Here is a 14,628-nt window from a genome sequence, read left to right as displayed (position 1 = left end):
CTCCCTCACATTATCTATCTATCTGTCTATTATCTCCCTCACATCTATCTATTTATCAATCTATAGCTGTGTACACACGCTTAGATTTTTACCTGTTTTCGATTCGATTTTGCTTATAGGAGCAAAATCAAATCCACATCGAATGGTTTTTAGGACACTTTCAATCTGCATTCGATTCGATGCGAGCTCCCGTTTTTCTCAAAATCGAATAGAAAATCTACTGTGCAGCCAAGGAAATCTCGAATTCGATCCAGTAAATCGAATGAGTACATTGTGCCTACATTGTGAAATCGAAATCGAATCGAATGCAAAAGTACAGATCTAATGCCAAATCGAATGGGAAAATCTAATCTAACATCAAATCTAAAGCAAATGTAAGTGTGTGTACAGGGCTTATCATCTAATATCTATATCGTACATCTATCTATAGCTGTGTACACACACTTCCTTTTGCTTTAGATTCGATGTTAGATTCGGCATTAGATCTTCCCATTCAATTTGGCATTAGATCTGTACTTTTGCATTAGATATCGATTTCGATATCAAATTTGATTTCCATTCAAAGTACAGTATACACATTCGATTTACTGGATTGAATTCAATATTTCCTTGGCTGCACAGTAGATTTTTCTTTTTGATTTTGAGAAAACGGGAGCGCGCATAGAATCGAATGTAGATTGAAACTGTCCTAAAAACCATTCGACACAGCTTATCTATCTATCTATCAATATATCTATCTATCTATCTATCTATCTATCTATCAATGTATCTATCTATCATCTCCCTCACATCTGTCTATCTATATATCAATCTAATATCTATCTATCTATCTATCTATCTATCATCTCCCTCACATCTATCTATCTATCATCTCCCTCACATCTGTCTATCTATATATCAATCTAATATCTATCTATCTATAGCTATCTATCTATCTATCATCTCCCTCACATCTATCTATTTATTTATCTATCTATCGATCTATCTATCGATCTATCTATGCATCTATCATCTCCCTCACACATATCTTTTTATCTATCTCTCAATCTGTCATCTAATATCTATTCTATCTTTTTTCTCATATCTATATATATTTCTATCTATCTATCTATCTATCTATCTATCTATCTATCGGTCTGTCTATCTATCATCACCCTCACAACTATCTATTTATCTATATATTAATCTATCATATACGTATATATATATATATATATTATATTTCAATGATGTATCCTGCATTTATGTTGTATAAACACATCAAACACATAAAATACACACAAATATATTTTATTTGTGCATGAAACAATGTTTTAAAACCTGAAACAAAGTTTGTGTCCTATCTCAGGCACTGAATATAAATGCCAAGCAATCATGTCCTTGCACATATTTAGTGCCATTTACATGGTGTATCTATCTATCTGTCTGTCTGTCTGTCTATCTATCTATCTATCTGTCTATCATCTCCCTCACATCTATCTGTCTATCTATCTATCTGTCTATCTATCTATCTGTCTATCATCTCCCTCACATCTATCTGTCTGTCTGTCTATCTATCTATCTGTCTATCTATCATCTCCCTCACATCTATCTGTCTGTCTGTCTGTCTATCTATCTATCTATCTATCTGTCTATCTGTCTATCATCTCCCTCACATCTATCTGTCTGTCTGTCTGTCTATCTATCTATCTGTCTATCATCTCCCTCACATCTGTCTATTTATCTCTCAATCTACCTTTCATCTAATATCTATTCTTCTATCTATATTTTTTCTTATATCTATATCTTACATTTATTTAATTGCTGTCTGTCTATATATCTATTCTAAGGCATTTATTTCTATCTATCTATGCATCTATATCTATCTATCTATCTATCTATGTTCCATCTAACTCTCTATATATCAGCTAATTAAAATGTCTCACATTTATCTATTGATTAATATATATCAAACTAAAATATCTATCTTACATCTCATATCTATATCTTACATTTATCTATATATAAATAATCCCATTTGTGCAATCTAATATCTATTTATCTATCTATCCATCCTTCCATCCCTGCTGGTGTCTGTGTAGATGCCGGGGTGTAGATTCCGGCGTGTGGCACCTCCTGGGGAAGGGGGGGGGGGGGGGAGTGATGCTGTGATCTTCACCTCTGGGTACCAGTCTCATCTATTACCCCTGAGTGACAGGCCGGGGGGGGGCTGTGTCTGCCTCTCAGACAGGGAAACTTCCTCCCCGCTTATGTGCTGATACTTTGTGTGGAGTTGTAAGTTTCCCTGTGTCAGAGGAATCAGGAGGATATTCCGGTGTGAGCAGCAGAGCTTATCAGAAGACACCAACAGCCTTTTTGTAATATTCGCCTTTCCCCTTTGGTACAGTCGAGCCTGCTGACAGATCATTCAAATTCAATTGTTTTATGTCTAAGCTGAACAGCTAATTAAAGTAGGGATGATTAACCTGACTGGCAGTGTCTCTCTCTCCCTCCCTCCTGTTCCATCACTCTCTCCCTCTCTCTCTCCCTCTCTCTCTCTCCCTCTCTGTCTCTCGCTCTGTTTTTATTCCTCCTCTCTCCCTAAACGTGGTCTGCTTGCTGATGGCAGAATGGCACTCGGAGATTTGTGCATTGTGTCTGGTTTCCTACGGGCAGGCTGACCCAGCGCCTCTAGGGACTTATCAATAGACCACTCAGAAGAGGCAGAGACAGGAGAGAGGAGGAGGGGAGGGGGGGTGGGGGGGGGGACACAGACACACAATCAATATCCTCAGTACAAGCAGCATCGAAGCCATAGATTTTTTTTTTATTTTTTTTATTTTTTTTTTTACAAAAAAAGAAGTCTCAGGACTTGGGTGACAAAGAAGGATTTTTTTTTTTCTTTTTGGCATTTTCGTTTCTTTTTTTTTTATATTAACAAAGAGACAGTGGAGGAGGGTTCAAGTAAATTTGGAAGGAAACAGTTCCCTGTCTTGAGGAAAAAAAGGAGTACTCCTGGCTGATTAGCATTCACAGCAGGTAGGAGACGTTTCGTAGCCCATCTCACTCTGTCGCCAACGATACACAAACGGCGAGTGTGTGCTGGGCATCGTATGTGTGTTTGTGTCTTCCTAGATTTGGGCTGAGCTGACTTTGGGGTGTGCTCTGTTTTCTTTAGAAAGGGGGGGAAAACATTTCCTTTTTTTAAAAAATTTGGAGCCGGTTCGTTAGAACATTTTCTAAGCGGCTGAAAGATTGTGTTTTTCCATGGACGGGGAAAGATGAAGAGTATTGCCAGAGTCCTTAGTGTTGTACCAGCCTTTGTACACCCCGCAGGGGGTGGGGAGAGAGAAGAGGAATGAAAGGGGGGAGTCTTAAGGCCCCCATACACTAGTCCGACTTGTCCTAAGGACAAGTTCACATTTAGCAGGTGGATTTGCACTGGAGTTCCTTAACGCTTGACCGCCAGTTTTAAAAGAGGGGGAGAATAGCAAATAGAAGCGGCTTCCTATGTGTGTGTGTGTGAAAGGAGCAGCGTATCCCCCTGTCCCCTGCTCCTGGCTCTGTCTATTTCGCCTGTTCTCCTCTCTCCAGCAGACAGCAGGAGGGCTCCTGGCTCCCAGCCCAAAAGCCTCCGAGTGCTTTGCACTTGTTTCAGGGAGACGCTGCCCAGGGGATTTTAGTTTTTTAGCATTTCCAGCCCTTCTTTCTTTTTTTTTCTTTCCCCAGGAACAGCAGGTGGGGCGGCTAGATGTCCTTGCAGGGGGGGGGGGGGGAGAAAAAAAAGTTGCTGGGGCAATCACGCTACCGAGAAAAGGGGGAGTAACGTGCCGCTTGGCTGAGCCGCTGCCTGGATTGCTTTTCTTCCACCCTAGTCCTTTTCTCAAACTGCTCACAATTCACTCAGATTAAAAAAAAAAAAAGAGAAAAGAAAAACTTGAAGCAACTTTTCTTTTGCCTTTAAATAGAATTTGTCGGGTTTTTTGTTAGTCCTTGTTGTAGGATTATCCTCAGTAACTTAAATATACTCTCAGGTGACCCCGGGGATTGCCGTCTGCTTATACATAAGATGAAAGGGGTGAAGGGGTGTGTGGGAAATGTCTCGGTAGGGACCCCCTGTATGTGTCAGGTCCAGGCTAGCTAGTGTGAAATCAGATGTGTATACTGTGTGTGTGTGTATATATGTATATAGATAGATAGATAGATCTTTATATATTCATCTGTTTATTTATTTCTTTACAGTTTCTTATATAGCACAGCATATTCCACTGCACTTTAATATATATCTGTATATATGTGTGTGTGTGTGTGTGGAAATATATATATATATATATATATATACAGATGGGTCTGTTCCCATCCTTGCTGGCGGGTCGCCAGAACGTACGCGCTGGCGACCCGCCAGCAGCCTCGCCAGCGAGGAGACTGAGACGCGCGTGCGTCTCACGCGCACGCGCGTCTCAGTCTCCGTCGCTAGCGCGGCGGAAACCCTGTCCGTCTCCGCCTCAGGGAGACGGACGGGGTTAGGGGGGGTTAGGGGGGGATGCGGGCAGGCAGCGGGGACCCCGGGTTACCGCCGGCAAGCCGGCGGGGACCCGGGGAAACGTATGGAAGCGCCGTCGGAAGGGGACGCGCGCGCCTCTCGTGCGCGCGCGTCCCCTTCTCACGATCGCCATGGCGCTGGCGGGGGATGGCGGCTGGCGACGCCAGCGCCATCCCCTGCCAAGATGGGAACAGACCCATCTGTATATATATATATACATACATATAATGTATAAATATCTATTTAGAAAGATATATATATATATATCTATATATAGATATAGATATATAGATAGATAGATAGATAGATATACATATATATACTGTATATATATATATTTATGTATTTAGATAGATACTGTAGATAGATCCGTGTGTGTGTGTATATAGATATATATATATATATATATCTGTGTGTATAGATAGATAGATCTGTGTGTTTGTGTGTGTGTGTGTAGATAGATAGATAGATAGATCTGTGTGGATAGATAGATCTGTGTTTGTGTGTGTAGATAGATATAGATAGATAGATAGATAGATAGATAGATAGATAGATAGATCATATGGGGGCCTGCATTATTTAGTATATCTATGTATATCTAACTTTCACCCCCTATATATATATATATATATATATATATATATATATATATATATATATAATATATAGTAATTACACGTCACACATAAAGCACACGGCAGTAACATTGTATGGACAGTACATGTATACACATGTGTGACTTAGTATAATGAATTACTGGATGTATAAGACCCTTTGGTTGTTGTGTATGTGTGCTGCGCTTATTAATTACACCAGAGCGAGATTGTCTATGGGACGTGTACTATATATAATGTGATTCCAGTCCTCTGTACATCTGAGAGCAGCGTTACCCCCCTGCTGTCATCGGAGCGTCAGCTCTGTGCCCCAGAGGGGTCTGTATTATGGGAGGGTGATTACAGCCATTGCATAAACTTATCACCTGTTTGTCCTCAGAAGTGAGAGTGTCCACAGCCACAGGAGACCACAAACTTATCTCTATCTGTGGTGGGGTGTGCTGTGGTGATTCTCACAGTCTTCTAAGTAGGGATAATGACATAACAAGAGGAAAATGCCCACTGGGAGAACTGGAGACGACGGAGCCTTTGTATCCTGAGGGGGCAGTCTGGCGGCTGCGTGGCAGGACAGCAAGAGGCATTTCAGGATATCAGTGCAGGGAAGGAACTGTCTGGTCTGTGCCCCAATCATTCTGTATGGTAGGGGTCTGATTAATGCTAGGTGTGGAATCATCACCCTAAGATGTCCTAATGTCGTCAGCGGCTGGGTGTCTGGAGGTGGCGCTGAGCTGGGCTCAGGTTAATGCCCGCTGTCTGTATGAATATGGATGTTTACTCTCTTTGTTACCTATCAATAAGGAGCCTGCTGTAGATGGGCACCGTCATGTATTGGCATGTATTAGTGTTATTTCCTGTTCCCGATGCCACCAGGGCCTCTCTTGTGCCATAGTGTGTTACGTGTACCTCATGGTGACGTGTACCTCATATCTATTTATCTCACATATATCTATCTATCTAAATATCACATCTATCTATCTATCTATATCTATCACATCTATTTATCTATATCTATCACATCTATTTATTTATCTATATCTATCACATCTATATATATCTATCTAAATATCACATCTATCTAAATATCACGTCTATCTATCTATCTATCTATCTATCTATCTATCTATCTATCTGAATATCACATCTATCTATATCTATCACATCTACATACCTCCCAACATGACCCTCTCCAGGAGGGACACAATGCTCTGTTCCTGGACATCCCTCTTAATTTATGGATTGCCTTCACCTGTGTGGGACTGGTTAATTGAAAAGAAAGGTGTTTTTCCACAGGTGATGGTAATCATACATTAAGGGGAAAGTCCAGGAACAGAGCATTGTGTCCCTCCTGGAGAGGGTCATGTTGAGAGGTATGCATCTATCTCAGGGTTGCCTACCTGCCCCTCTCCCTCAGAGACACAGTGCTCTGTTCCTGGACTTCCCTGGTATTATATGATTGCCAGCACCTGTGGGGAGCTGGGTAACTGATAAGAAAGGTGTCACCACAGCTGCTGCAATCATACATTACCAGGGAAGCCCAGGAACAGAGCATTGTGTCCTCCTGGAGAGGGGCATGCTGGGAGGTATGGATAATGTAGGATTGCCAGCACCTGTGAGGAGCTAGGTAACTGATAAGAAAGGTGTCACCACAGGTGCTGGCAATCATACATTACCAGGGAAGCCCAGGAACAGAGCATTGTGTCCTCCTGGAGAGGGGCATGCTGGGAGGTATGGATAATGTAGGATTGCCAGCACCTGTGGGGAGCTGGGTAACTGATAAGAAAGGTGTCACCACAGGTGATGTTAATCATACATTACCAGGGAAGCCCAGGAACAGAGCATTGTGTCCTCCTGGAGAGGGGCATACTGGGAGGTATGGATAATGTAGGATTGCCAGCACCTGTGGGGAGCTGGGTGACTGATAAGAAAGGTGTCACCACAGGTGCTGGCAATCATACATTACCAGGGAAGCCCAGGAGCAGAGCATTGTGTCCTCCTGGAGAGGGGCATGCTGGGAGGTATGGATATTGTATGATTGCCAGCACCTGTGGGGAGCTGGGTAACTGATAAGAAAGGTGTCACCACAGGTGCTGGCAATCATACATTACCAGGGAAGCCCAGGATCAGAGCATTGTGTCCTCCTGGAGAGGGGCATGCTGGGAGGTATGGATAATGTATGATTGCCAGCACCTGTGGGGAGCTAGGTAACTGATAAGAAAGGTGTCACCACAGGTGCTGGCAATCATACATTACCAGGGAAGCCCAGGAGCAGAGCATTGTGTCCTCCTGGAGAGGGGCATGCTGGGAGGTATGGATATTGTATGATTGCCAGCACCTGTGGGGAGCTGGGTAACTGATAAGAAAGGTGTCACCACAGGTGCTGGCAATCATACATTACCAGGGAAGCCCAGGATCAGAGCATTGTGTCCTCCTGGAGAGGGGCATGCTGGGAGGTATGGATAATGTAGGATTGCCAGCACCTGTGGGGAGCTGGGTAACTGATAAGAAAGGTGTCACCACAGGTGATGTTAATCATACATTACCAGGGAAGCCCAGGAACAGAGCATTGTGTCCTCCTGGAGAGGGGCATACTGGGAGGTATGGATAATGTAGGATTGCCAGCACCTGTGGGGAGCTGGGTGACTGATAAGAAAGGTGTCACCACAGGTGCTGGCAATCATACATTACCAGGGAAGCCCAGGAGCAGAGCATTGTGTCCTCCTGGAGAGGGGCATGCTGGGAGGTATGGATATTGTATGATTGCCAGCACCTGTGGGGAGCTGGGTAACTGATAAGAAAGGTGTCACCACAGGTGCTGGCAATCATACATTACCAGGGAAGCCCAGGATCAGAGCATTGTGTCCTCCTGGAGAGGGGCATGCTGGGAGGTATGGATAATGTATGATTGCCAGCACCTGTGGGGAGCTAGGTAACTGATAAGAAAGGTGTCACCACAGGTGCTGGCAATCATACATTACCAGGGAAGCCCAGGAACAGAGCATTGTGTCCTCCTGGAGAGGGGCATGCTGGGAGGTATGGATAATGTATGATTGCCAGCACCTGTGGGGAGCTAGGTAACTGATAAGAAAGGTGTCACCACAGGTGCTGGCAATCATACATTACCGGGGAAGCCCAGGAACAGAGCATTGTGTCCTCCTGGAGAGGGGCATGCTGGGAGGTATGGATAATGTAGGATTGCCAGCATCTTTGGGGAGCTAGGTAATTGATAAGAAAGGTGTCACCACAGGTGCTGGCAATCCTACATTACCAGGGAACTCCAGGAACAGAGCATTGTGTCCTCCTGGAGAGAGGCATGCTGGGAGGTATGGATAATGTAGGATTGCCAACTGTATCTCCCAACTGTCCTGATATGTCCCGCGGTGGAGGGACAGTTGGGAGCCCCCCAGCCTGCCAAGAATAGACGCTGTGCACATGCGCACAGCGTCTATTCAGCGCCCCGAGTGTCGAAAACAGGGGCGTGTCCGAAGTTAGCGTCATCCCGCAAGGCCACACCCCCTTTTCTTGAGGCCGCGCCCCCTTTTCTACTACAAAACTACAAAAGTTGGGAGGTATGTAGATAGATAGATAGAGATAGAAATAGATATATATAGAGATATATAGATAGATAGATAGATATAGATAGCTGTGATATAGATAGATAGATAGATATTAGATATAGATATGAGATAGATGGATAGATAGATAGATAGATATTAGATATAGATAGATAGATAGATGTGATAGATATAGATAGATAGATAGATAGATAGATATAGATAGATAGATAGATAGATAGATGTGAGAGATATAGATAGATAAATGTGATAGATAGATAGATAGATAGATAGATAGATGTGATAGATATAGATAGATAGATGTGATAGATATAGATGGATAGATAGATAGATGTGATAGATATAGATGGATAGATAGATAGATAGATAGATGTGATAGATATAGATAGATAGATGTGATAGATATAGATGGATAGATAGATAGATGTGATAGATATATATATATATATATATATATATATATATGGCTATGGATAGATAGATAGATGTGATAGATATAGATAGATAGATGTGATAGATATAGATGGATAGATAGATAGATGTGATAGATATAGATAGATAGATATGGCTATGGATAGATAGATGTGATAGATATAGATAGATGGATAGATAGATAGATAGATAGATAGATGTGATAGATAGAGATAGATGTGATAGATAGAGATAGATGTGATAGATAGAGATAGATGTGATAGAGATAGATAGATAGATAGATAGATAGATAGATGTGATAGATATAGATGGATAGATAGATAGATATAGATGGATAGATAGATAGATGTGATAGATAGATAGATATAGATAGATAGATAGATAGATAGATAGATAGATAGATAGATAGATAGATAGATGTGATAGATATAGATGGATAGATAGATATAGATGGATAGATAGATGTGATAGATAAAGATGGATAGATAGATAGATAGGTAGGTAGATAGATGTGATAGATATAGATAGATAGATAGATATGGCTATGGATAGATAGATGTGATAGATATAGATGGATAGATAGATAGATATAGATGGATAGATAGATAGATGTGATAGATATAGATAGATAGATGTGATAGATAGATATAGATGGATAGATAGATAGATAGATGTGATAGATATAGATGGATAGATATAGATAGATAGATAGATAGATGGATAGATGTGATAGATATAGATGGATAGATAGATAGATGTGATAGATAGATAGATAGATAGATAGATAGATAGATAGATAGATATGGCTATGGATAGATAGATGTGATAGATATAGATGTGATAGATATAGATGGATAGATAGATAGATGTGATAGATATAGATAGATAGATAGATAGATAGATAGATAGATATGGCTATGGATAGATAGATGTGATAGATATAGATGGATAGATAGATAGATAGATAGATGTGATAGATATAGATAGATATGGCTATGGATAGATAGATGTGATAGATATAGATGTATCTAGCTACAGTATATCTATCACATATATCTATCTAGAAATATCACTACAGTATATTTATCTATCTACTAGCGACCCGCCCCGGCTTTCTCACGGGAAGCACTAATTATCTATAGCCATTCTGGGGGATGGATGGGGGCGGTCATGTGACGAAGTTTTAGCAGATATCTATAGGTACAGTGCCCTGCTACGCCCAAGAAAAAAACAAACATGTATTTAAGGCAAATGGGAATTATAAATTCATCTTAAGCCCAGCGGATAGACAATGTTTTCTGTTTTTATATTTGGAGTAAAAAGTATACATTTTTCGGTGTGCCAACTCGGGAGCAAGCCACATAGAACTGGCCGTGTGAAAAACGTAAATTTTCCAAATGTAAGCCAGCAATAGTCAACGATTGGCCTTGTGCTTTGTTGATGGTAATAGCAAAGGCAAGACGCAAAGGAAACTTGCATTTGAATTTAAATCGTTGGAAATCATCGGTATGCGTGGAATCAGTACGTCTTTGCCTTTGTATTTGCCACCGATGATTGTTGCCGCGATTAAATTTTGTGACAATTTATTGATGGTCAATCTGGTTCCGTTGCACAACTTAGGTGAAAATTGCCACAAAAAAAAAAAACTTCACAGGATCACCCGCTGGGCTAATCTGAAGATTGCCTGAAAATTTCATCAAAATCGGTCACGCTGTTTTGGAGTCCATAGGGAACATACACACGCATACACACATCGATTTTTATATATATATAGATATCTATCACATCTATATATAACATATATCTATCTAAATATCTATATCTCTATCGCATATCTATCTATCTATCTATCACATCTATCTTCTATTTATCTATCACATCTATCCAGTGGCAGTTTATACCTATGGGCTGCAGGGCTGCAATCTCCTCCCCCCCCCCCCCCCCCCCCCCCCCCTGTGTGACTGCACTGGATTCACTGTGACTGGCAGTGGCCAGCCACCAGGGCGTTCCCATTGGGAGGTGTTCCCTCCCTCCAGGGCGTCTCTCTACAGACCATACTTGCCGACTTTTGAATATTCCTCTCCGGCAGAAGCCCGGAGAGGAGTGAAGGGGGGCTGGACGAGGCTTGGTTTTGGGGGCGGGGAGAGGCTGATGTCACTAAGCCCCGCCCCCACGACGGCAGCCTCATTAAGTCATGGGTCCGTGGGTGGGGGGAGGGGCTAAAATGACGAGATTGCTGCAGGTAGGATCTGAAGAACGACCATACTCCTGGGTACGGGTCGCCATCGTATCGGACCCGCTCACGGTGCACATCGAGAGCGGGTCGTGCCTCCCCCGCGTCATCGTGAGCGGGTCGGAAGAAACACTGACGACCTGCTCACGATGTGCATCGGGTCGTCCTGGTGTGTACCCCGCATTAGGACCAGGACTGTACATTTACCACCAGGAGCATTATCTTCACAGCAGGATAAAGAGCCGTCAGGCACTTCTCCCATTCAGCGCAGGATTCAATCTCCCAAGAATCGTAAAAACTGACCCAATTCCATCGGTACATGTACAGTTCACACCATAGGAACAGGATCCTTATTAATGAGGTGTCATCCCCTAAATTTAGCAATCAAAGCAGAACCACCCTATTTTTCATATTATATTTTTTATTTTTCATCAATATTATGTGAATGTTTATAATGTTCTACATTTTTTTAATGTGTAATAAATGTTATACTAAGCACGCTGTGTGACAATAGTATCAATTATCCCTCCAAGCGCAGATAGACCCCATAGATTGTAAGCTCCACTGGGGCAGGGGCCCAAATAATATGGATCTTCTATTTAATTCAGGGCTGCCAACACTCCCAGAATGGCTGGGAGGGTCCCAGAAATCAGAACCCTCTCCCGGATTTCTACCTGTTTCCCGCACTCCTCACGTTAGCTGGGGTCGGTGGCACTAAATGACACGTTCACGTCATTGTAGCCCCTCCCCCCATTGTGCAATGCCTGCAATACCAGCATTGCACAGTAGGGGGGGGGGCGTGATCACGAGGACGCGTTCGCACTGGACACTCCCCAAACTGTGTCATATCGCCATAGCTCCGCCCCATTCCACCCTTTCCTCCACCCTGTCAGTGGCCCCGCCCTCCTGCCTCAAAGAACTGTCTGCCCCTAGTTTCTATAGTTTCTGTAATAGCTATGTGTTTTTTACTGTATGTTTTCCTACATTTTTTATTTGTCATTTAGGGTTTATTCTACTAAAATAGGGATCATTTATAGGGTTTTTAGAAGTTTTGTTATTTACGTTGCTAGCATGTGACTGATCCGGTATCTCACACCGGACGTCACACAGGGGAGAAAACCTGATCAGTACGGACCTGCGCTGATATATCTCACTTATCGTCCCCTACCTATGACCCCGACCCCTGTTTGCATTACACCCATGTCACGTGTTCCTATTTCCATCACATCCTCTGTACTGTGGTTTATTTTCTGGCCTCTGCTCTTCTTCTGACTTTAGTCTCTTATATCCCCTGTGGGCGGGGCTTCTCCTTAGCAGTAATGGTCGCCCTACTCCCGCCAGGTAATACCATCATTACTTCGTACTGTAAGATGTGACCCAAATATCAGGGTCCTGAAGACGCTGCAGTCAGCCCAATGCCAGTGTCCTGAAAGACGATCTCTGTCTCCCTGGAATCCTTCACGGCACTGACCCAGGAGTTACATATTCACAGAAGATGAGAAAGGAGCCTGGAGAAGAAAAGGCCTTTGAGCAGCAGTACACAGGCTCTTTCTTGGTGCAGGCACCGTGCCCTGCCACTTGGATGTGTGTCCTGCAGTATCGCGTATCAGATAGCTCCTATTTGGAGAAGTGGGCCTGCATTGCCTGCATCTCATTTCAGTCTCTTCACCTTGCTTAGATCAGTTCTTCACGTTCTCTTTTCCTCCCCATAACTTTGTGCAGCACCCTCTCAGATTTAACTCTGTCGCTGCTCCGCTCTCTGCAATGTGACGCTGCTACATTCCACAAGTTGTCTGCACTCGCTTGTCCCTTAGCGACTAAGATTCCCACACCTATAGATGTTGTAGCTCTCTACACTATGGAGGGTATTCAATACAGATTGTTTTGCCGGGTGCACGCAAGCAACCTTGCGGGTGGGGGGTGAAGAGGGACGTGGGGTGGCGGACTGCCCCATTACCATATGGGAATGCCCAGCATTTCATGGGTGTTCCCATAGACATCCTCCTCTGTGTCACTGCATGCTTCCTCCTCTGTGTCACTGCATGCTTCCTCCTCTGTGTCACTGCAGGCTTCCTCCTCCGTGTCACTGTAGGCTTCCTCCTCTGTGTCACTGCAGGCATCCTCCTCCGTGTCCCTGTAGGCTTCCTCCTCCGTGTCACTGTAGGCTTCCTCCTCCGTGTCACTGTAGGCTACCTCCTCCGTGTCACTGTAGGCTACCTCCTCCGTGTCACTGTAGGCTACCTCCTCCGTGTCACTGTAGGCTACCTCCTCCGTGTCACTGTAGGCTTCCTCCTCCGTGTCACTGTAGGCTTACTCCTCCGTGTCACTGTAGGCTTCCTCCTCCGTGTCACTGTAGGCTTCCTCCTCCGTGTCACTGTAGGCTTCCTCCTCCGTGTCACTGTAGGCTACCTCCTCCGTGTCACTGTAGGCTTCCTCCTCTGTGTCACTGTAGGCTACCTCCTCCGTGTCACTGTAGGCTTCCTCCTCTGTGTCACTGTAGGCTACCTCCTCCGTGTCACTGTAGGCTTCCTCCTCCGTGTCACTGTAGGCTTCCTCCTCCGTGTCACTGTAGGCTTCCTCCGTGTCACTGTAGGCTTCCTCCTCCGTGTCACTGTAGGCTTCCTCCTCCGTGTCACTGTAGGCTACCTCCTCCGTGTCACTGTAGGCTTCCTCCTCCGTGTCACTGTAGGCTACCTCCTCCGTGTCACTGTAGGCTACCTCCTCCGTGTCACTGTAGGCTACCTCCTCTGTGTCACTGTAGGCTTCCTCCTCCGTGTCACTGTAGGCTTCCTCCTCCGTGTCACTGTAGGCTTCCTCCTCTGTGTCACTGTAGGCTACCTCCTCCGTGTCACTGTAGGCTACCTCCTCCGTGTCAATGTAGGCTTCCTCCTCTGTGTCACTGCAGGCTTCCTCCTCCGTGTCACTGTAGGCTTCCTTCTCCGTGTCACTGTAGGCTTCCTCCTCCGTGTCACTGCAGGCTTCCTCCTCCGTGTCACTGTAGGCTACCTCCTCCGTGTCACTGTAGGCTACCTCCTCCGTGTCACTGTAGGCTTTCTCCTCTGTGTCACTGTAGGCTTCCTCCTCTGTGTCACTGTAGGCTTCCTCCTCTGTGTCACTGCAGGCTTCCTCCTCCGTGTCACTGTAGGCTACCTCCTCCGTGTCACTGTAGGCTACCTCCTCCGTGTCACTGTAGGCTTCCTCCTCCGTGTCACTGTAGGCTTCCTCCTCCGTGTCACTGTAGGCTACCTCCTCCGT

At 44.1% G+C, this 14,628-nt stretch overlaps 1 protein-coding gene across 12 annotated transcripts in view; it reads left to right on the top strand.

Moving 5' to 3' along the window:
• Positions 1-14,628, top strand: part of ZBTB20 (zinc finger and BTB domain containing 20) — a 759,091-nt gene that overhangs the window by 665,006 nt on the left and 79,457 nt on the right. The window contains exon 1 of one of the 12 annotated variants that reach the window (XM_083171562.1): positions 2,729-3,018. The exons of the other annotated variants lie outside the window; for them this stretch is intronic. The gene's annotated coding sequence lies outside the window, so the exon portion shown is untranslated. Of the gene's footprint in view, positions 1-2,728; positions 3,019-14,628 lie in introns of those variants that run through there. 12 annotated transcript variants of the gene reach the window in all.

The sequence above is a fragment of the Crinia signifera genome, chromosome 2, assembly GCF_055691185.1.
Source record: "Crinia signifera chromosome 2, ASM5569118v1, whole genome shotgun sequence".
Taxonomy (NCBI): domain Eukaryota; kingdom Metazoa; phylum Chordata; class Amphibia; order Anura; family Myobatrachidae; genus Crinia; species Crinia signifera.
This window is presented reverse-complemented; position numbering and strand designations above follow the sequence as displayed.